This window comes from Myotis davidii, unplaced genomic scaffold (assembly GCF_000327345.1).
Source record: "Myotis davidii unplaced genomic scaffold, ASM32734v1 scaffold557, whole genome shotgun sequence".
Classification (NCBI taxonomy): Eukaryota; Metazoa; Chordata; class Mammalia; order Chiroptera; family Vespertilionidae; genus Myotis; species Myotis davidii.
This window is the reverse complement of record NW_006289557.1, coordinates 261691-286480: the sequence shown is the minus strand read 5'-3', so window position 1 is coordinate 286480 and position 24790 is coordinate 261691. Positions and strand designations below refer to the sequence as shown.

The window sequence follows — 24790 nt, the reverse complement described above, 5'->3', positions numbered from 1 at the left end:
TCAACAAGGGAAGCTAAAAATCAAGTGAAGAATCTGATGAACAGTATGAACTGGTGATTATAATAGAATCAGGGACATAGAAAGGGAGTGGACTGACTATTCTCGGGGGGGAAAGGGGTGTGGGGGTGCGGGAAGAGACTGGACAAAAATTGTACATCTATGGACGAGGACAGTGGGGGGGGGGTAAAGGCTGGGGGAGGTAGGAACCGGGTAGAGGGGAGATATGGAGGAAAAAAGAGGAACAACTGTAATAATCTGAATAACAATTTATTAAAATAAATAAAGTCAATAAAGTATATTTTTTAAAAAGATATGTTACATACAAGGATAAGAATGACATCAGAGCCTGGCTGGTGTGGCTCAATGGTTGCACATGGACTCATGAACCAGGAGATCACAGTTCGATTCCCAGTCAGAGTACATTCCTGGGTTGCAGGCTCGATCCTCTGCGTGAGATGTGCAGAAGGCAGCCGATCAATGATTCTCTCTCATCATCGATGTTTCTGTCTCTCCCTCTTCCTTCCTCTCTGAAATCAATAAAAATATATTGGTTGCGGGCTCAATCCCCAGTGGGGGGCGTGCAGGAGGCAGCCAATTGATGATTCTCTCTCCTCATCGATGTTTCTATCTCTCTCTCTTCTCCCTTCCTCTCTCAAAAATCAATAAAAACATTTTTAAGTTAAAAAAAAAAAGAATGACATCAGGTTTCTTGTTAAAAATAGTCAGGTGACAAGACAGCAAAGCACATCTTTGAAACATCGAAGAAAAAACTACTCAGAGAATTCTATACCTAACGAAAATATCTTCCAAAATCAAAGGTGAGATAAAACTGAAAAAAAATTTACTACACTATAAAAAAAAAGTTTTTAAACAGTCCTTAGACAGGAAAAAAAAAACTGATGGAAATATGGGTCTCCCCAAAGAAATCAAGAACACCAGAAATAGTAACTATGTGGATAAATATACATAACAGCACAAAGAACAAGAAGAAATAGAAGAATAGAAGTATATTTTAGTACTCTCCCCAAAGAAATCAAGAACACCAGAAATAGTAACTATGTGGATAAATATACATAACAGCACAAAGAACAAGAAGAAATAGAATAGAAGTATATTTTAGTAAGTTTCTTATACTATACATGAAGTAGTGTAATATCACTTAAAGGTAAACTGTAGTAAGTTAGAGAAGTATAAAGTAAACACTACAGTAACCACTAAAATAAAAAAGTAATAGCTAAAAAATTAACAAAGGATTTAAACTGAACCATAAAAAATACTCATGTGATTTAACAAGAAAAAAGAAACAAAAAAGTGAGATAAATTAAAAACAAATAGAAAGATGACTGATTAAAACCCAACCATATTAATGATCACATTAAATATAAATGGTCTAAACACCAATTAAAAGGCAGAGATTGTGGTTGTGTTTTTTAAAAGACTATAGGCAACTACATGCATCCTATCTATATTAATAATAGAGGAATATGCAAATTCTCCAGGACGCCGTCACAGTAACAACTGAACAGCAGGCTGCATGGGGTGAGCAGGCCGGCGGGTGGGAGACGGAGTGGGGGGGGGAGTTTGGGGTGACCAGGCCAGCATGGGAGAACAGTTAGGGGCAGTCGGGCAGCAGGAGAGGGCAGTTGTGGGCGATTGGGCCTGCAGGGGAGGGCAGTTGGGGGCCATCGGGCCAGTAGGGAGGACAGTTGGGGGCCATCGGGTCGGCAGGGGAGGGCAATTGGGGGCGATGAGGCCGGCAGGGGAGCAGTTAGACGTCAATCAGGCCAGCAGGGGAGCGGTTAGGGGGCAATCAGGATGGCAGGCAGAAGCAGTTAGGGGCAATCAGGTAGGCAGGCAGGCAAGCGGTTAGGAGCCAGCAGTCCCGGATTGTGAAAGGGATGTCGCGGGATCAGGCCAAAACTGGCAGTCAGACATCCCCCAAGAGGTCCCAGATTGGAGAGGGTGCAGGCCGGGTTGAGGGATACCCTGCCGCCGTGGACAAATTTTGTGCACCGGGCCTCTAGTATTATTAATAATCCTAAACACATATACATTTAACAGACCTTCAAAATACACAAATCAGAAACGAATAAAACTGGAAGGAAATAGAGAAATCCACAATTACTGTTGGAGATTTCATTTCAATACCACTCAATAAGAGATAGAACAAGTAAATTAAATATACTAGTTTGGACATATAAATAATAGTATCAATCAAGTGGTCCCAACTGGTACTTACAGAACATTCTACTCAACCATAGCAAAATATAGATTTTTTAAAACTTGTACACAGAATATTTACCAAGAAAGACCACATTCTGGGACATAAAAAGATTCAAGTTATACAAAGTATGTTCTGAATAAAATGTACTTAAATTAGAAGATAATAACAGAAGCATAAGTAGAAAAGCCTTAATATTTAGAAACAAAATAATACTCTTCTGAAAATCTGAGTCAAAGAAATCAAGTGAAACAAAATACAAAGTATTCCAAGCTGAACAAAAATGAAGATTAACATATTGAAGATTAACATATTAAAGTTTGTGGAATGCCACAAATACAGTTAGAAAATTCATAGCACTACTTCCCAGTATCTGAAAAGAAAGGTCTGAAATCATGACATCAGCTTTACCTTAAGAAAGTAGAAAACAGCAAAGTATACCTAGAGTAAGCACTACAGGGAAATAATAAAATTCAGAGTAGAAATCAATGCTATAAGAAACAGAAAAATTGAGAGAGAGAAAAATCAATGAAATAAAAAGCTGGTTCTTAGAGATCAATAAAATTGATGATTTCTAATTTCTAGTTAGACTCAAAGAGAAGGGGGTGGGTGAGAGACACAAATTAATATCAGGAATAAGACAGAAAACATCACTATAGATTCTACACATATCAGAAGGATAATTAAGGAATGTAATGAACAACTTTACACTTATACATCAACTTTTCTGCAGGTTTGAAAAACCTTACTTCAAAAAAAATTTTCTTTTAACTTATCTTTATTGGTCAGGGTATGGCCACGAATACTGTTAAAGCCAAGTTAAAAGCTGAGTAATAGGTACATGACAGTTCATTACACTAACCTACTTTTCAGTATGTAGAAATTATCCATAATATAAAGTTTTTTAATCAATAAAAGCAGCCATCTCAAGCTTTTAAACAGAAGAAAATTTTCATTCCTAGCACCAAAGGCCATAAATCTTGAGAACTCTGCCTCTATAAATCTAAAATAACTGACTCAACCTATTATGTACAAGGCATTATCTATAAATTCATACTGCTGGTTTTGAATCTAACTAGTCTTTGGTCTTGTTTTTTTATCCATTGCCTAGAAATATAGGCATGCTTCCCAACTTTTGTAAACCCCAATTTTTTACTGTAGAATCTATTAGTAGATAAATACTCATGCTTTTTATGATTTTAGAAAAAGAATTGCCATTAAAAATTCAGTGTTTTCATTTAGTCCATGTATTTATAACTATTTATAACCTTTTCTTCAAATATCTGACAAAAGTTCACCTTAATCTAACATAACTATATTTTCATGTTCTACAGTCTGACCAAAACAAAAAAGTTTCCAATTATTTTAAATGTGCACTGCCATAACAATCTATTTTCATACTTTTAAAAACACAATTCTTGACCAAATTATCTCCTTACTCTTTTTACAAGTGTTATTTCTCTGAAATTTAGCTTCCTTTTAAAGGTAAAATTCTTTAACTCTTACCCAATTTTATCAAAATTGAAATATTAAAAATAATTTAAATAAAAAGTTGCTCTAAAAACCACCAATTATTATTCTCTTTAAACATATTATACCTCATAGGAAATGACTAAGAACTCACCTTTTACATAAACTTAGTAAAACCTAATGAGACAATTCCAAGTTTACATTTAAAACATATACACATTATAAATGTATATTTAAATTTTAAAAACGTACCTAGAGATCCCTTAACATTTCTATGACTCTACAAAAACACAAATCTATATAAACACATTTTAAAACATACTGATTTATCAAGATGAAAAATACATTTTAAATTATCCTACCATATATCTAATTAGGACATCTGAAGCATTAATATCAAACTTCTAAAACCCATTTAACTTATAGAAATATAACTTTGGTGGTTTGTTGGAATGCATTTTTAATCAAGTCACTTTCTATATCATAGTAAACAAAGAAATTTTTCTTACCAATTGCACTATAATTATTCCTTCCAATTGCTGATGTTAGCAGAGCTTTCAAAAGCTGGCTCTTAATAAAATAAAACTAAGCATAAAAATCTGTTCAAATGAGAATTTTCTGTCAAATATTTGTTTTGGTTCTTTTTGAACTACTTCTAAAATAAGACATTAAAATTTAGGATTTTTTAATTCACTAATTTTAAATGGGTTTTCTGCCATCTGACTACCACTGGTAGAGCTCCTATTACTTAAAGTCCCAACTCCACAGTGCATGCCTGAGCCTTGATGTTATCTAAATAGCAAGGAGCTTATAGGCTATTGTGCTTAACCAAACCCTTCCTTGCATTTACAATGAACTTGATTTTTTTGTGGGTGAAAACAGCACAGAAAAAAAGTGAAGCTATCAGAAACAAATATCACTGAATCTAATACTAATTTTTTTAAGTTTACTTATTATTCCCATTATATAGTTACTAGGAACCATTTAAATGGCTTAACCATTTAAGTACATCTTTAACCTAGGATAAGAGTTAGTCATATCTCATTTCCTAAAACAAGATGAGTTGGTCTCAATAGGCACAGAAATCCCCAAATCTCTAAACCTTTGCTTCAAAACCTGAACTCCTTATTAGCTGTACCAATAGTATTATAATAATATGTGTGTGGAGGGTTTTCTTTAAGGATATTCAATGTATTTTCCAAGAATTCCAAAATAAGTAATTTCACAAGGTAACTTAGAGAACGATCTATAACTCAAGTAAAACTTCAAGCAAAGCAGTTTTGAATAATGTATTTTTAATTTACTTCAGTTAATATTTGCCAACTTCAACAAGACTGAAGTAAAATAAAAATGTATTCATTCAAAAATCACAAAACTAAATAAATTAGTATAAAAAAATTCTCAAATGACATTTTTTTTAGAGTCTTTACCATATACCTCCAGAGTTTTAAAAATTAAAACTGAACTAAGACTTTTGGGCCACTATGTATTGTTGAAAGAGAATGAATCCTCCCACTTTGTTTTGTAGTTCTATTTTTTTTTCTGAGCTGAGCATTAAACAAACCTACCCATGTTAAACAGAAATTTGATAAACCCATCTTTTAAGGACCACTCAGCAAAAGATGTTTTTAAAGATCCTGAAGTAATAAACAGCAGTTAGCATTCTCAATATTTCATTGTCAAAAAAAGCAGTTCTGCCTTCACAATTGGAATAAAAGTACCCTAATACATATACAATCCTTACTCTGCTCATTAAACCACTCCAATTTTAATATCTATACAAATATATGTATAAAAGTAGGGGGGAAGGGCCCAATCTCCCAATTACAGTAACCAAAATTGTGATAACTCTTTATGAGGACAAACTTACTACTTCAAGTCAGCTCCTAACAATAAGAATGACATAATATAATTTAATGAATACATGGAAATTTTACAGGGATACCAGCTAAATTTTAACAAAGCTCCACTCAATACCCATTTTATCACTTCCCATCTTGGACTTTCTCCTATAATACATGCTTTTGTTTCTGTGTTTAGACTTAAGGAAGACCATTGTACCTAACATACACCAAAGCAAGACTGTATTTACATTTGTAAGGTGTAGTCTTTGTATAGTTATACTTTTTTGTATGTTACAAAACAATGTGATAGTTATAACAAAATAAGTTATAATTAGGAAAGATAATGCAATTATCTGTCACAGAAATCAATATTAAGAGCATTAAGAGTTATAAACTTGGCTACCAGTGGGAACAGTGTGTTTGGGTAGAAGTGAGGGAGAAGCTTTAGTGCTTTTTGAATGCTTTAACCATGTATATGTAATAATTTTTTATTGATTTTGGAGAGGGAGAGGGAGAAACATCAATGATGAGAGAATCATTTATCAGCTGCCTCCTGCACGCCCCCCACTGGGGATCAAGCCCACAACCTGGGCATGTACCCTGACCTCCTGGTTCACAGGTCAACCACTAAGCCATGCCTGGCAGGGATGTAATAATATTTTTAATCCTGGTTCACAGGTCAACCACTGAGCCATGCCTGGCAGGGATGTGATAATATTTTTTAAAAATTAACTTCTAATTCTACAATGCATGGTCATCCTTGGGTCTGGACTTGTAGAATCTTCAAAGCACTTCACGGTGCTCTACCAGACTATTCTCCAGATTCTCTGGATCTCACTCTTAATTAAGCTACTTTAGCCCAGGCAAGTGTGACTAAAATTTTTATTTTTTCAATTATAGTTGATATATAATATTACATTAGTTTCAGGTGTACAATATAATGATTAGACACTTATATAACTTACAAAGTGACCACTCTAGGCAAGTTGTCACTTTGAAGATTCCTTTAAGAAGTATATTTCTAGTAAGCTACAGCTAGCTATTTCTATTTCTTTTTATATTCCTAACACATTTTGGCCCCACTGAGAAATACTAGCCAGTGACACAGCATAAGTACAGCAGCAGCAAATTTGAAATTATTTTATCAAATTAATTCATCTATAAGCATTAAGTGAACATATATGCCATATTCATTATCATATTAGGAATAGGAGATATACAACTTTACCCCAAAATACATAATACAAAACAAAAACAAATGTAAAAAGCAGAGAACTCTAGAATCAGCTCTAACTTGTCTTTAAATGACAATTTAACATGACTATTTGCAAGTTCCTTCAAATGTCTTGGTTTCAACTTCTTCACTAAAATGAGGCAGTTGTAATAATTCATGTGTTGCAACCCAACCATAAAAGTTTTTTACTTAGGCAAGTATTGCCTTTGTATATAACCTGCTTTTACACTCTTCCACCAGTAGGTGACATTCCAACACTGGTAAGGAGAGGGGCAGACAATTTGCTCCAGTCTTAACAGAGCAACTGCTGATCAAGTGTGGTTAAGGATAAGTTACAGAAGACTTTTTTTAGTACCATTGGAGGTACTAATATGGAAAAGTGTGAGTTTTCTATACTAAAAGAGCCTGTTTCATGTGTCTCAATAGAAATGTAAGACACACAGTGAACACAAAACAAATGACAATGGGGAGAGACAGAAAAACAGGTACATTATTCCCTTTATACTATAGATTACTCCCAAATTCACAATTGTCTGATACTAGAATTTAGGGATCTTGCAATATTGTGGAGCAAGGGAGAATAGTAACAATTAAAAAGCTCATGAACCTATAAGAAAACAAGATGAAGTATAAAATTACATGATAAAATATTACCTGCCCATACCTGGCAAAAAAAAAAAAAAAAAGCACTCATGAAATGTTGATGTCAGGAGTGCACCTTTTTGGAAAACCAACTGATATTAATTAAAATTTAAGATCCCCATAAACTTTGATCCAACAAACCTAATTAGAAATTCATGTCACTTGTACCTATACATACATGCTACCATTAACCATTTCTTCAAATTCCCCTGCATTGTTAGACTTATGAAATAGGTAAAACTTTTGTACTATTTTTTTTCCTTTGGGGGCAAGAGTAAAATAACCTAGTTGAAACAAACAAGGGTATTTTCAAATAAGCACAAAAGAAATTGTGTGGCATGGGCATCTAATACAATAGGAACTCTCAAATCAAGAGTTCTAATAACAGCTTGAATAAACAAACCAAATTCATAAGTGAACCTAACTCCTCGAACTAAAATTACACTTTTAAATTCAGGTACAAAATGAGGTGTTTTTTTTGTTAATATATAAATCAATGTTTATCCCATTCTAATGCAAATTAGTGACACTTCTTCTAAACTATATGCTATCAATCCAAATCCCTAGTAACTAGACATTTCTATTGGCAATTTAAAAGAATATTTGAGCCCTAACCAGTTTGGCTCATTGGATAGAGCGTCGGCCTGCGGACTGAAGGGTCCCGGGTTCGATTCTGGTCAAGGGCATGTACATTGGTTGTGGGAATATCCCTAATTACCTTGGTTGTGGGAATATCCCTAGTAGGGGGGGGGCAGGAGGCAGCAGCTGATTGATGTTTCTCTCTCATCAATGTTTCTAACTCTCTAACCCTCTTCCTTCCTCTAAGAAAATCAATAAAACACATTTTTATAAAAATAAAAAACGGTATTTGAAATTTAAACATTCATTATTCTAAGATTCATATTTTCCACTTGGCTTTCAAATGTATTTTTGGAAAACAGACCCTTGAAAGATGCTGCTGTCTGCATTTCATGCCTTAATTTGTTGGTAAAACTTTCTGATATAAAGTCCCTCCAAGCTTGACTTTCTAGGGAACATGAAAAATGCTAATCTTGATTGATTAAGTGAAGACTTTTTTTCCCTGTTTTGAAAAGGCAATATTGATTGGAAATAGTAAGTAAAGTAGATAATGCCTGTAGAAATGTTTTGTAAACTAAAAGTCCTTGTATAAATGTCAGTTATTATTATTATGGTTGGCACATTACCCAACTATACTGATTTGTTAAAAAGTCCTTATTACACAATGACCACAGAAAATGAGAAAGTTCAGATTTCTATAACGGTTGTACCATGAGCAAGACCATTATCCTCTTTAATAGCAATTTAAATGCTGGATTTTTAAAACATTTGTTAAACGCAGATGCTAAGGCCTTTGTACTTTCTTCCTATGCTGAGTCAACATGGGTGGGTTTCAAACTGGGAAAAACGGGGAAAGTTGAAAAGGGCTAATTAACATAATTTGTCTTTGTTGGTAATCTTCACTCAAAGACATTTTCCATTGATTTTTAGATAGTGGGAAGGAGGGGGAAAGACAGAGAGAAACACTGATGTGAGATTGGTTGCCTCCCGCATGCGCCCTGTGCCCTGACTGGCTAGGAATTGAGCCTGCAACCAAGGTGCATGTCCTTGACCAGAATTGAACCTGGTGATACCCTTCAGTCTGTGGGCCGACGCTCTCTTCAAGAGCCAAACTGGCTAGAAAACATAATTTTTAAAAGTTGATCTTAGTGCCTATCATTTATAATTGTAAATCTGTAGGATTGTACTTTTTGTGCAGAATAGTTTACTAGTGATTTTGTGCTTCTTTGTGTTTAGGTCTTCATAAGGTCTGGAAAAATGAAATGTGAAACATACTGTAATACAGATCATGAATAAAATTGATTTTTCTTTCTTGCAAACATAATAATCCTGAAGTAAACCATGCTGAGTAATGGAAAAAAATTATTTTGGGGTTTGCTATTAATAAAAAAACTGAACATCTCTGGGATCTATGTAGAACTCCTAGACATACTGAAGACTTAGAAGTATAATTCTCCTGAAAGTTTTCTTCTGTTCTTTTTTTCTTCTCTCCTCTTTTCTCTACCCTATCCCCTACCCCCACCCCTCCTCTCATCCTGGCCCTTCTCTACTTTGCTGCTCTATTTTTTTTTACATACATTACTCTCTGTTTCAATATGCAACTACTATGGAATCTTTTTTAATAGTTTAATTTAATCAACAATTTAAACTCAGAGCTGACTACCAAGAATGCACTTTACTCAACTAAAATAGACGATGCTATGAACAGTTGAGACCAACTTTGAGCATGTGCATGCACAGTGACCACTGCATCAGGATGGTCATCCGCCAACAGCAATAACAGTTTCATCTAAGCTACATCCTGCTTTTAGCTTTCATAAGAAAGTAGTGAGTAGGCTCCCAAAATGACCCATGAATGACCTTTATACTCCCACAATAGAGCTGAATTGTACGTCATATTAAGCTAGCCTGGGTTGTGCAGCAGGTAGTCAGGTAGGAAGCTTCTACTTCCTCTGCCCGCTTCTTAATTTTTAATATTCCCTGCTGGAAGCCGGTCCATCCTTGCTGGTTGACACAGTCGCTGCAGGAAAGAAACATCTGCACAGCATGTTTCAAGGGACCTGGCGTATATAGCATATTGTTCTTAATATGTTTGCTCCCCTTAGTGCTATGTGTTTTAACGAAGGTCACCTCTCAGAGAAAGGTTGTTTCCCCAGGTAGGGATTTTTCCCTGAAGTTAGGGAGGGGATAAAACCCCCTTAACTAAGTGCCAGGCGGGTAGTTAATCACTTTAACTACAAACAATCACGCTTAAGCTACATAATCTTTACTCCCTGGAATGGAAATAAGAAACGCCCTAACCTTTGTAATAGAAATTGACAGGATTAAAATCAACTGGTATAAATACGGATGTACTAAGACAATAAACGGCAGAACTTGACTGGAGATCCTGGCTAGGCTGCTGATCAACTGAACGCTGTCTCTGTGTCATTGCTTCTTCGCCGACTCCGTCCACACCTTTGGGGACCCCTGAACCTGCTGGGGTTGGACCGCAGCAATTCCTCAAACCTCTACTTCCTCTGCCCACTTCTTAACTATTAATTTTCTCCAAGCTTTCTCTCTTTGTAATACCACAAGGGCCCAAAGATGGCACTATTAACCTATCTACTGTGGCAACTACCAATCAGTTCTTTCAGCACTGATCTCATGAGCCCCAGGTACACAGATTCAAAGATCTACCATATGGGTTTGTTAGGTTCATTTTATCTTTCCTCCCATCACAAACAACCACCAATTTTCTCTACCTAATGAATACGATTTGCCTAAAAACCCATGCCAGGAATTTGGAAGTCATCCTACACTCCTTCCTAACCCATACCTAAGATACATCTCTAAATGTTGTAGGCACCAGAAACACTAGAAAAGGTGTTATCTGACAACCCCCTGCGTTGAAGAGCGACGGCTGTCCCCTCTCGGCTGTCCCCTCTCGGTTCTTATCAGTGTCCTGAGAAAGAATTCAAATGAGTGACCTCAGATGGTGGTGGTGTAGTAAAGCAAATTTATTTTAAAAATAAAGCAAATAAATGTATTAAAGAAGCAAGGCAAACAAATTTTATCAAAATATTTCTGGCTTAAGAAGTACAGATGGGCTTCCCAGCTAGTCTGAGAAGTGCTGCCTGGTAGAGGTTTGGCTTTTTATACTTTTCTGTTGTTTATAGGTTTAAAATTCGAAGACAGGCTGAATATCTAGGTACAGACTAGATCTTGAGGTCATCCTTTTACTTTATTTATGGCTCTCCCAGAATTTATGAGAAGCATTTGACGATTTTATCTTGACAAGCCCCAAGACTGCTGGCTTCTCTGTTTAAACAATGAGATGAAAACTCCTTCTTCTTTCCTTCTTTGTTTAGTGGGTGAGATAAACTCTCCCTTCTCTCCTTCCCTCTCCTCCCGCTGCCTTGGCAATTCCAGGGTGATTTATGCTATGTATTCTCTGGTTAGGGAGAAGAGGCATTAGAACTCCCCCTCCCTTCCTGTATTCTATGGTTAGTGAGGAGAGGTATTAGCCATTTGTTCTTAAGATAAGGCTCTGCTGCAAACTGGCTGCAAGCTGCCTAAACTGTTTGGCTTTATTTAATCTCCTTGTCTCAGTTTCCCTATTCCTCCTGCCCTGGAATTTTCCTAGCTTCTCACTATTCTGTAACATAAGTAACAAAATAAAATACAGTATGGAGCGGATGTGAGGAGTGGGCATAGTTCCACTTACAGGATGACCCATAAAGGTCTGGAAGTCTTCCTGACTTAGTTCCCTGAAGTGTTCCACTTTTTAACTTCATCCACTCCTGCACAGTAGCAGCAGTGAGAGCTACTGGCAGAAACAGAGATGGAACTGGTGCTACAGCGACCTTATGGATCACCTGTTCTTCTTGGATTGAAAAGTTATGTTTAATTTTTGTAAAAAGTTACGTTACAGTCAATTTTTCATTACTATGGACAGAAAGTTTCACCAACATGTTCACCAATGAACTTAAAACAGTGCCTTTATCCTCACTAAGTAGAATCTTGAAATCTAACTCCAGATTATTGCTTGATTTAGGAAAAGGGAAATTAATCGAGAAAACCAAAATGTTGACCAAGTATCCTAATACTACAAAATAAGTCTGTAAATAATCAATCAGCATTCTAGTAAAAATCACCACTTGTGATTTCATAGAAAGTCATTTGTTAGAATGTCACTGTCTTCATGTGCCTAATTCTGTGCTAAATGCTGGAGATTACACAGATTAAATGTCTAACCTCAAGGAGCCAATTCTAAAACACCAGTCAGGCAAGGAAGCAAACATATATCACACAAATGGATGAGTGCTGCAATAAAGTAGGTATCATGGGAGCAGGGAGAGGAACAGGGGAGGGAGAGGAGGAGAGAGGACAGAAAAGACTTTGGAGAACGTGAAGGTGTGAAGTACTTCAAGCAAAAAATCGGTCAAAAGAGGAATGTAATCCAAGCAGAGGAATTACCATGCAGAAGTGCTGAGAAATCCTAGAAAATGTCAGGAATACAAGTTACTTAAACTGTTTAGAACACAGGGTAGCCTCTGGGGAAAGCCCAGAAATGGAGCTAAAAAAAGAAAAAAGATTATTATGCTAAGAGAAATAAAGTCAGAGAAAGACAAATACCATATGACCTCACTTATATGTGGAATCTGACGAACAAAATAAACTGACTAACAAAATAGAAACAGAAGCATGGATACATGGAACTAACTGACAGCTGTCAGAGGGGAGGGGGCTTGGGGAATTGGATGAAAGAAGATGAAGGGCTTAACCAAAAAACATATATACACAATACATAGACTCAGACAGTGTGATGATAGCCAGAGGGAAAGGGGGTGAGGGTATGTGGAGGTGGGCAAAGAGTCCCTGGGAGATAAATGGGAATGGAAAGAGACTTTGATTGGAGTGGTGGACACATAATGCAGTGTACAGATGATGTTTTACTGAATTGTACACTTGAAACCTTGTGCTTTTGTGAATCAATCAATGTCACTCCAATAAATTCAATTAAAAAATAAATAAGTAAGAAAATAAAATAGCCCGGCTGGTGTGGGTCAGTGATTGAGCATCAACCTATGAACCAGGAGGTCACAGTTCAATTACCAGTCAGGGCACATGTCCGGGTTGTGGGCTCGATGCCCGGGGGGGGGGGGGCGGGGGCGTGCAGGAGGCAGTCGATCAGTGATTCTCTCTCATGATTGATGTTTCTATCTCTCTCTTCCTCTCCCTTCTCCTCTGAAATCAATAAAGGCATATAAAAATAAAATAGCACCTATACCACACACAAAAATATGGGACAGGATCAGATTATGATGAGGGCCTTATTTAACATGAAAAAGATATAGATTAATTTGTACTCAATGGAGATTCTGAACATTTTCCAACTGAAAGAGACCCAAGGCCAGACCAAAGGGCCACATTCCAAAGAATACAATGTAAATGATGTCCTCTAGACTTGTGCAATGCAGCAGCACATTTTCTAGGATGGCAGAACTCATTCATCAATACATACCCAGAGTCTAGCCCAGTGCTTGACACATACAGCAACTAAAAAAGTATTGAACAGTTAGATGCGCCAACACAATTCTAAGGGCATAATCAAGAGGCCCTACACTTCCTTATGACCAATAGGATCATAACTCTTATGCATTACAATAATTGTAACTGCCACAACTTTTAGTGGAACATCAGAGTCATTCACAATGGGCTGCACCAGAGACAAGAAAGGATTCAAAGGAAACAACATATTAAGATGCTTTTGAACCTGACTAAATGAAGCAGGTTATTATATTCTTCTCCTTAACAAAAAATGGACAGAAAACAACCATGGGTTAGCTCAAAATTATTCATCAACTGACTATAAGACAGTGGTACCTATAAAAAGCCTATTTCAATACTCAAAGGATCCATGAAATAAAATTTTATTTTATTTTAACTAAGAACATGGTAGGTTATTCTAGTCTTTCAAATAATTAAGTGCTCCAGACACCAGTAGGCTACTTACCTGTAGTACTTTAGATTTTACTTAGCAAACTAAATTATCTATACTAATAAAAGGGTAATATGCTAATTAGACCAAATAGACCGGATGTCTTCTGGACATCCTTCCAGACAAAGCCACAGGGGCTGTGAGGGCCGAGGAGGGCAAGCAGCCGCGGTGGCTCCAAGAGCCAAGGAGGGCCAGTGGCCGGCAGTGGCAATAGCAGCAGGGTGATGGGGGTGGCACCTTCCCCTGATCGGCCTGGTCACCTCTCACAGAGGGAGGCCAGACGGCGGGGAGCAGGCCTACGCTGTCAGTAGGACATCCCCTGAGGGCTCCCGGACTGTAAGAGGGGGCAGGCCGGGCTGAGGGTTCCTCCCCCGCAGTGCACGAGTTTTTGTGCACCAAGCCTCTAGTATTATTATAATTGGCATTTAAATAAGAATTCCATCTCTTCTGCTTGAGAAAATATAAGGAAAAAGAATTTTTAAAGAGAAACTTTAGGAAATCACAGACAAAAGTTAATTATAAATAAGCTCAAAAATCTGATGCCTTAAGAAGCTCAAGCATAATCTAGAGATGAATACAAATCTTGGATCTATGAAGAACCAGTAACCTATGTTTTAAAGAAATCAACACAGCCCTGGCAAATATTGCTAAGTGGTTAGAGCATCAGCATGCACATCAAAGGGTTGTAGGTTCAATTCCTGGTCAAGGGCAAGTATGTGGGTTGCTGATTTTATCCCCAGCCAGGTCTGGCTCGTGCAAGAGGCAACCAATCAATGTGGCTCTTGCTCACATCGATGTTTCTTTTTCTCTCTCTCTCTCTCTCTCTCTCTCTCTCTCTCTCTTCCGCCTTCCCATCTTCCACTCTCTCTAAAAAGCATGGGGAAATATCTTCTGGTGAGGAAAAGGAAGGAAGGGAAGGAGGGAGGGAGGGAGGGGAGGGAAGAAAGGAGGAAGGGAAATTAACCCAAAGGCCACAGAAGTAAAATAAAATTTCAACTCTTCTTTTTAAAGAAAAGATTAATTTCACTAATTAGTATTAATGAAAATAAGGTACACAAAAAGTCCTATTGAATACATACAATTAAAAATGCTTTTTAACCGTTTGCTAAGGAGTGCTATCGCGCTCTTCTAATTAAAACAAATTTATGTAAACAATTAGTATTTTTTAATTTTTGTTGTTGCAAAGCAATACAAGTGAGTTTATTGTATAAAAAGTGTTTTACATTTTTTCCCATACACGCGCAATTAGTGCCGCAGTTTTGGCATATGTCCGAAAAAATACGTCAGCAGCTGGTTAATTTTATAATATGGTCAGGGAGACAATGGGTAACAGTAGCACAGAGAAGGGGGCGGGGGCGGAGAGAATGTAACACACACACACCCAGAGACACAAAAACACAAAAAATACACATAAAATGTACACCAAAGATACATGAGATTAACATTTTGAATTTTTAAGGATATTGTTATCAATAATGCAAAATCATGGTATTTTTGCTATGAAAGCCTGAATAAAACATCATGTCATTATTGCCTGCTGCTCCACTAAAAAGGCAATCCTTGCCCTGGCCAGTTTGGCTCAGTGGTTGGAGCATCAGCCTATGGACTGAAGGGTCTTGAGTTCAATTCAGTGGGGCACGTACCTCAGTTGCAGGCTGGATCCCCAGCACCTGGTTGGGATGCCTGTGGGAGACAACCACTCCATGTGTCTGTCTCTCTCTCACATCAATGTTTCTGTCTATCCCTCTCCCTTCCACTCTCTCTGAAAATCAATGGAAAAAATATCCTCAGGTGTGAATTAACAACAAAACAAAAAAAAGCAATCCTCATACACACTCCTCTCTCACACACACACACTTGTTTTGAATGTTAAATTAACATCTATATCTATATCTATATCTATATATAGATATATAGATATAGATATAGATATATATCTATATATAGATATAGATATATATCTATATGGCTAAGTGACCGTTACAACCAGATGACTGGCCAGTAGCTATGACGTGCACTGACCACCAGGGGGCAGTTCAACAAGGAGCTGTACCCTGGTGGTCACTGCGCTCCCACAGCCAACCTCCTGCAGGCTGGCCGGCCCCAATCGGCCATCACCCTGGCTGGCCAACCTCCCGCAGCCCCACCTCCCACCCCCCCATGCACAAATTCATGCACCCGGCCTCTAGTCAGGCTATTATAATGAAATACTTTGAGTAACAGGATTCAATCCACTTCCAGGACTTTTGAAAGTATTTCTCAAAGATTTCAAGATTTTTTTACTCAAAAATCAATTTAAAAAGATAATAGTCTAATTTCATTTCCCTGGTGTAGAAATAAATATTATCATTATTAAATATTCATCTTCTATCTTTCATTAATAGAACATCAACCAACTGATTGAAAAACACTAAGCTATTAGAATTCAATCTTATCCCATTTCTTGGCATGCTGCTAACTAGCATATAGCTTCCATTTTTCTGTGACATATGCTGCCCACTTCCCTGACACATGTGACCTTGTGCTTCTCCTCATGTCCTCTGCTCCACAGACATTGTGTCTAAGTCTTGGATCATGTGCTTGGTACTCTTCAAAAATGGAAGCACTCATTTGTTCTAAGATTGAAATACTCTATGTCTGGGGTCTATTTCTTATCTATGCACCCTGTTTTGGGGGACATGTAGTAGGAAATAAATCTTATGATGATCAAGGATTGGCAAAGAGCATTTAATAAAGTGTCTATGAATAGAGAAAATACATTGGGGAGTGACTAATCCTAGACATTATTTTTTAATGAGAAGGGATCATGGACACATTAAGTTTGAAACCACAGGTGGTAACATTATTTGTAGCATCCTAAGGAGAAGATTTTAGTGTTGTAAGAAATATCTTGATCAAAATAAGGGAATTCACATGATGGCTTTAGGCAATATTAAGTAGTAACAGGTAAATTACCAGGACTGCTGTGACACACCTCTAAGATTCTTCCTTTCCTGGATGCTACTGAATGCACCGGGCCTCTAGTATGTATATAAAAGCCTAGTATGCTAAGTGTCTGACCAATCAGTTGGCCATTTGGTCGACCGCTCAACCAATCACTATGACTCACACTGACCACCAGACCAGGTTAGCTTGCTGCTGGGATCCGGCTGATTGGGACTGGGCAAGACAGACGGACACGCCCTGGAGCACTCCCATGGTCCCTCCCTGGCCGGCCAGCCCCATTGGCCCCAACTGGGACTGGGCAAGATGGCCCCAATCGGCACCAATCACCGGCCAGGCCAAGGGACCCCACCTGTGCACTAATTCGTGCACTGGGCCTCTAGTTACTAATAAAACAAATATTAAATTACCATTTACTGAGCCTCTTATTCTCAATGCTCTGGTAAGTTTTATTACTTCCATTCAGCAAATGAAAAAACTTAACCCCTTCCCCGGCAGAAACGTGTATACTCGTTTTCACAAAATGTTCTTTTTCAGTCGTCGACGAGTATACTAAGAAAATATGGTAAAAAAATATGGTTTATAGGAAGACGAGTTACAAACTGTTTTCATAACCAGCATCAAAAATACTATATAGAACCAAAATAAAAAAATTAGTCTGAAAAAGAAACGTTTTTAACAAAAAAATTGTTGGGGAAGGGGTTAAAAAAAAAAAAAAAAGGTAAATGGCTTGACCCATACTGCAGAGCCAGTAAGTGATGAGGCTGGAATTCAAAATGGCTTGTCTATGGCTCTGAAACCTGCATTCTAACCAATATTCCATGCACTTTGCCAGTGCATCCTTAGCCACCATAATGTCTTTTAAAAGACTGTGTTTTCACAATTGTTTTTTCTTTTTGGTTCTCTGATTGAGTGATATTTTCAACTCTTGTCTTCTGATTCACTGATTCGATCCTCAGCTTCCCCTAATCTGCTGTATATTCTTTCCAATGTGTTCTTTGAGTTACGTCATTCTTTATCTCAGACTGTTCTTTTTTCATAGTAACTATCTTTTTTCATGCTATTGAGCATTTTTTACCATCATTATTCTGAACTCTTATTCAGGTAAGTTTCTTATCTCTGCTTCATTTAATTTATCTCTTCTTCTGGAGAATGCTCTAGTTCTTTCATTTGGGGGTTGTTTCTTTGTCTCATTATGGCTTTCTGTTTGGGTTTGTGACTATGTATTACGTAGATCCTCTATACCTGTCAATCTCTAGTGCAGAGCAGTGTTAAAAGGCTGTTTCTGACTAATTAGATCAGGCAAAGACTCAAAGCCTCCAGAAACCCCCTCTGCCTACAGACTGATAGGATTGCCAGGCAATCGTCCTCAGGTGTATGAGTTTTTTTCAACAGGGTGGGGAAGTTGCTTCTGCCTGGAGACTGTTATTTTTAATCTCTTAAGTGGCCTGAGGGCAAGGTGTTTTCCAATAGGGTGTGTCAACTGTCTTCCCCCCAGGCAAGGCAAATGTCTATGTGGGAAAGATGTCCTCCACTGCATGAGGGATTGACTCAGCCCAGGAAACTTGGGGTGTCTGCCTTCTGAGCTCTATCCCCCAAGTCCTCTGTCTTCGCTTCTGCTCTCACAGCTCCAGTCCTCTTCACCCTCCCTCTTCTGGAGCACAGGTAGGTGACTCCACAGGGAGTTTAATGCGTTGGCCTTTTAAGAGGGTGCCTGAATTTTCAGCTGTTACTCCCTGGCAGATAGCACTCCACTGCTTTTCACAACCAGATGTTATATGGGTACCCTCCTCAGTTTTGGTGTGTCTGCTGGGGGGCCCAGCTTGGGGGTTAGATCCCAGAGTTCTCAGTGGCAACCCCCACAGAGCTGAATTATCTCTCCGAGACTTCAGTTGCTGTCTGTGGGTGATTATGTGGTCTCCACATTCGATCCTCGGATATCAGGGTTCTCTCCTGCAAGTTTTCTGTTGATTATTCACGAAGTTTTTCTGTATTTTAATTGTAATTCCAGTTTGTTCCTGGGATCATGTCCGTGCAGCATCCACTTACTCTTGTCGCCATTTTTAATCTCTAAGACTATTTTTTTACTGTGCTATCCCAAGAATGATTAGGTTCAGACACTTTAAATTCCATGTAAAGCATTAACAACTTATACAGTTCTTTCAAAATAATGAAGATTTTGTTAGCTGTAAGGAAGACAATTTTTTTTAATTTATTTCAGAGAGGAAGGGAGAGGGAGACAGAGACAGAAACATCAATGATGAGAGAGAATCATCAACTAGCTGCCTGCTGCACGCTCCCTACTGGGGATTGCGCTGGTAATCCAGGCATGTGCCCTGACCCAGAATTGAACCATGACCTCCTGGTTCATGGGTTAACGTTCAACCACTGAACCACAGCAGCCAGGCAGGAGGACTACTCTTAAAAACGCTGAAAGTAGCTGAGTATCAACCCAGAATTATACAAAGTATCAACAGTTCCCCAATATCCCCAATTTTATTGCTTAACCTTTTAATTATGCTAGGTTCTTTGTGTGATATAACCCTGGGGGGATAGCTGATTTTCATAAATATCTAGTTTCTTTTTCCATTATTCACAGTGTGGAGTCACATTATATATGCATTTAATTATACCCATTCAACTATCTGTGCTGCAAGAAAGGGGGAAAAAAGCGAGAGAGAAAAATACTTTAAGTAATGGTGGCAGGGTGCCTGCCCTACATCCTTGCACCAGAGTAAGCATGCAATGGAGAGTAAATGTTCTGCTTTTCAATCAATCTAAAGACCTAGTCACCTGTCAAATGGTATCTCACATAGCCGACTGATTATGATCCAGCTCACCAAAAATGTAGCCTGTTCTAAAAGCTAGAGGAAAAACTGACTGTGCGAATTGAGAAACACTATATCAGTTAACCATTTTTTCAAACTGGTGTCTTCCTAAAGAATTGTTTCAATGGTCATTTTGACAAGATTTTTAATATAAGTGAGAATTTAGGCCCAAAGCCCCCACAGAAAAGGTGATTTCACTTTACTCAGTTCTTTAAATCAGGAAAAATTAGAAACCAAATCATTATCCTTTATATCAAACTAAGCTAATAACTAATGTATTTTTCAACCTATTTCACAAATATAAGAAAATTAAAACAGGGATACATATGTGGGAGTTATCCCATGACTATTTTTAAATAACTAAAAATGTAATAGAAGTCCATCAAGTAATCAAAAGCAACCCTTAAAAGTTGGTTCTCAGTAGGAATAAATAAAACACACACACACTGAGTTTTGAGATATGCCATTACTAGAGTACAAAATAAAGGCAAGGGTGAAAAGAACACGCAACTAAGAGGAAGCTTCTAACTCGAGATACTTTAGTAGCATCACTTACCTCTCCAGATATCAGTTACCTTTTGAGTAAAAAGGGACTAGTCTATGACCTATCTATGATAATTCAGCATTATTATTTTCCAACCCCATACATCTTTATTTCAATGTCCAACTCACAAATTCCTTTGTGAAAAACTAAATAAAATAGGAGTCAATTAATCTAACTTGCTATCATTGAGGTAGAACTGTCTTTCATATAACACAACAGTTATAATTATTTTTATTTAAAATTTCTGAGAAAGACTCTACAGACATCAGCAAGTTCCATATTATGTAATCAGGAAATTCTACTTTACACAGTTAACTCACTTTTACCCAGAAATTTAATTTCTTACCTAATATCTGAGTGTCAATAGATCACTTAAAAACAAGAGCCATAGGGAATAAGTGAGAGTAAACAAGAGAGAAATTTTGATTAGGAGATTAATTATAACTAAATCTATCCCATCTCACACATATAAACAGACTTCAAATATAGGGTGCTTCTTACATTCTTAGTTCATACTAGTATTAGTGACCTTTGGTGATAGGAAGAGGCAAAAGATACAGTTTCACCTGTACCTTGAAAGGAACATGCCTCACAGTTGTTTCCAGAGGTCTAATATGGCCTCTTTCCTTGGGGAGACAGCTTGTGATACATAAGTTCTTTTTTTAATTGGCAGTCTTAAAGTCTGCTATTTGAGGTAATGTTTTACCATCTCAGACCTAAGAAAGGCCCCAATATGAGCCTTTGGGTCAAAGATGTCACTAGATCTGGTGTTGGGATAGTTCTCTGGAGAACTGTTCTATGGAAACTTCATCAATCCCTATCCTCAACTTTGCTCATTCTCAGACATCTGATTATTTGAACAGCTCTCCCTTTCTTTCATTCCATTTATTCCCCTTACTGATTACCATAAAGTAATTTTTTAACTCACTATTATAACAAGGATCATTTTGTCCAATTACCATTTTTCATGACACTTCACATTACACCTATTTTTAATCTTACTAATACAAATGTTTCCAACTCATAACTTTTATAATTACTTATTACCGTTAACTTCAGGACATTCTACCTTATAAAATGCCACCAGTTTTTCTCCAGGTTAAATATGCCCAGAACCTTTTACTTTTTTACCTAAATCTCAAAATATGTGCCCCAATTCTGATCCTCCCTTATTTCTTTACTCTCAAAATATGAAGATCAACAAAACCCAAGTGAGACTCTAATAATTACTTCCTGCCTCTTGCATGTTTCCTGCACAGGCCAGGATAGTTAATTAGAACATGGTTTTTTGATGACTACAGATTTACTCTCTTGGTAGGCCAGTTGGTTTCATTTCAAACAGACAAACTATGCTCTAAAACAAAAAACTAAATCCTATCAGCTATCTCTTTTTGTCCACTGCTTTTCAGAGAGTGGAAGGGAGGGAGGGAGAGAGGTGTAGGGAGAGGGACACCTCCTGCACAAGCCCTGACCAAGGGGCAGGGAAGAGAACATGCAACCCAAGTATGGTCCAGGGGGGATGCTCTAATCACTAAACCACACCAGTCAAGGCCCATCAGCTATCTCTTATCTGGATTTAACCAAAGGAGCTAACTGGCATATTCAGAATATGTTTGAATCCCTGGAACCAACAGTCTAATAATGTATCACACAGACATCAGACACTGCATATCCTCTTTAAGCTCACCACTGTATATCCTCTTTTAGCTCACCACTGTCAATTGTTTCAAAAATTTTATGAGTGCTGTCCAATTTATGGCCCCTTCACAAGGTCTCTCACTTAGTACTTATATAGTTAGTTTAGGTTACCAATTATACCCATGAACAGAATCCAGCTTTAGATAAACCAAGCAATCAAGATTAATTTTGAAATTCTATTTGTCTTCCAAGATTTTAGAAATTAACAATCACCTTGTTGTTATTTCCACCTTAAAGTTCTTATTTCCACCACCACCACCCAGACCACTGGGAAAAAATACAGAATAAAGACAAACTTGCAGAGGATGCCCCCATATCTGACCATAACCCATTTCTTAGAACTGCTATAAATCTTAGGAATAAAGTATATTCACATTTTAAGACCTTGTATTTACAGTGGTTGCAAAATCACCATGGTATACAAGTACATCTTGATGAAGTGAATGGAATGGAAGAGAGAAAGGAACTACTATATATTATGTGACAGGAACAGTATTGCTTTCTTTACATTATGTCCTCAGCTAATCCTCAAAACTCGGAGGTATAAGTATTCTTTGTTAACTAAAAAATAAAGGAATAAGAAAAACAGAGAAGTTAAGCAACTTAGAGTATAAGGGACTTTGGAGACAGCCAGAATCCTAGCTCTGTTACTGTAGGTGACCAGGGTTTCTAGTACTGGGTTTACCAGGTTAAGTGTATGTGACTCTGGGCAACCTAACATCTCTTCTGTAAAACATGTTTTACAGAACATGTTTCCTCTTCTGTAAAATGGAGTTTAAGTGAGACACTTCATGTCAAGTGTATAATTCAAAACATAGAATATAGTAAGCTTACTCAATAAGTATCTCAATATAGTAGCACTGGTCAAAGTCAAACAACTAGCTAAGAAAGTCAGAAATAAAATTCAGGTCTGATTCCCAAGTCCATGCTTTCTGTACTACAAAATGCTATAGCTGCAAACACACAGTTATTTTTTTTAATATATTTTATTGATTTTTTTTTACAGAGAGGAAGGGAGAGGGATAGAGAGTTAGAAACATCGATGAGAAACATCGATCAGCTGCCTCCTGCACACTCCCTACTGGGGATATGCCCGCAACCAAGGTACATGCCCTTGACCGAAATCGAACCTGGGACCCTTCAGTCTGCAGGCCGATGTTCTACCCACTAAGCCAAACCGGTTAGGGCTGCCAACACACACTTATTATCCACGTAAGAATTCATTCTTGAAACATGACATAGATGGGAAACTGATGCTACCTAAATGAGATTAACTATTAATGGCTAACTAAACCAACAGAAGTATTTTAGCTCTAATATCTAATAAGCCAGAACCAAATAGAAAATTCATCAGAAGATACTGTTTAGACATCCCGGCTTTGCTTTAACTACTATAAAATTATTTTCCTCTGTAGAAACTTATCAAACCAACTAGAGGCCCGATGCACAAAATTTGCAATAATATTTAACGTTTCTGCATTTTAAAATTCTAACTTAAAATTCTGACTCATAGATCTAAAATGGTCATTACACACACAAATGTTCTCCTCGTTCAGTTCAGAATCATGTGCAGGAAATACCGGTTTGTTTCGAGGTTTACGACTCCAAAATTTGTGCAAGGGGCTCAGGCCCCGCTGCTGAGGCAGCTGCCTCTGCCTTGGCGCCGTGGCTTAGTCTGGAAGGTCATCCAGAAGGCCATCCGGAAGGTCATCTGGTCTAATGAGCATATTATGCTTTTACTATTATAGATTGTAAATTAAATTTTTAAGTACCAGAGGTACCCCAAATAAGTCTTCCTGATTGTCCTGGACAAAGAAATCAGCCCTCCTACTACATTATTTGAACACTGCATCAAATTGAAAAATCTCAACTTTATTTTCAGAATAAACTACTACTTAATATTGTTATTTATTTATAACTGTACTAAGTGTACTTATAAATTGAGACAACCAAACAGTATCATCACTTTTCCTACCCAATCCCTTGACCCCAAACAAGCTTTGTGGTTGTAACAATGTTTAAAAAATATCACTTAACAATCTAATGCTGGGGGGGGGGGGGGGGGGTGTCTAATGGCGGATAATGCAAAACCAAGGATAGTAGCAAAAGTAAATTTCCAAAACAATTATTAATAGGCTTACTATTTCAACCAACTGAGCGACACTGGCCAGGGCTCAATAGGCTTACTATTTCTAACAACTTCCAGGAACAGATTTGCCTTTAAAAAGCGTTGCTAAACCTGAATGGGATGCCCACATACATTTATTTTGGCAACTGTAGCCTATTCAGCCAGGCAACAAGCCTCTTGAGAAAAGAATGCCACTTATATTCCAGCGAAACATGTGCCTTGGTACAGAGTCTGAGTTCTAAGCAAAGGTAGAACATTTTTACTGTGTGATCACCCTTCAAAAGACAATCAAATCAGAAAACCTTTTCTTTAGCCACAAAGCTTTTAGAAAACAGTGTTCATTTTTGCAATAATATTTAACGTTTCTGCATTTCAAAATTCTAACTTCTGACTCACAGATCTAAAATAGTCATTACACACACAAATGTTCTCCTCGTTCAGTTTAGAATCATGTGTAGGAAACGCTGGTTTCTGTTTCGAGGTTTACGACTCCATACCCATTCATTTTGCACTAATATAACCCTAAATGGAGGCTCGAAGACACTGATGATTAGAAGCAGTTAATTGTGTGAGTAATGCATACCTCCTATGTCCAGACACCGAGGGCCAAAGATGTTTCTGTCAGATCTACGGGAAGAGGAAACAATACACACCTGTCACAAAAGGGGAAATTTTA

At 37.5% G+C, this 24790-nt stretch overlaps 1 protein-coding gene across 3 annotated transcripts in view; it reads right to left on the bottom strand.

The window, feature by feature from the left end:
• Positions 1–24742, bottom strand: part of ATP13A3 (ATPase type 13A3) — a 100997-nt gene extending 76255 nt beyond the window's left edge. For 2 of the 3 annotated variants that reach the window (XM_006761994.2, XM_006761995.2), the window contains exon 1: positions 24698–24742. The gene's annotated coding sequence lies outside the window, so the exon portion shown is untranslated. Of the gene's footprint in view, positions 1–4200; positions 4222–24697 lie in introns of those variants that run through there. The other variant, XM_015562810.1, reaches the window with a different exon arrangement.
• Positions 24743–24790: the final 48 nt, after the last annotated feature.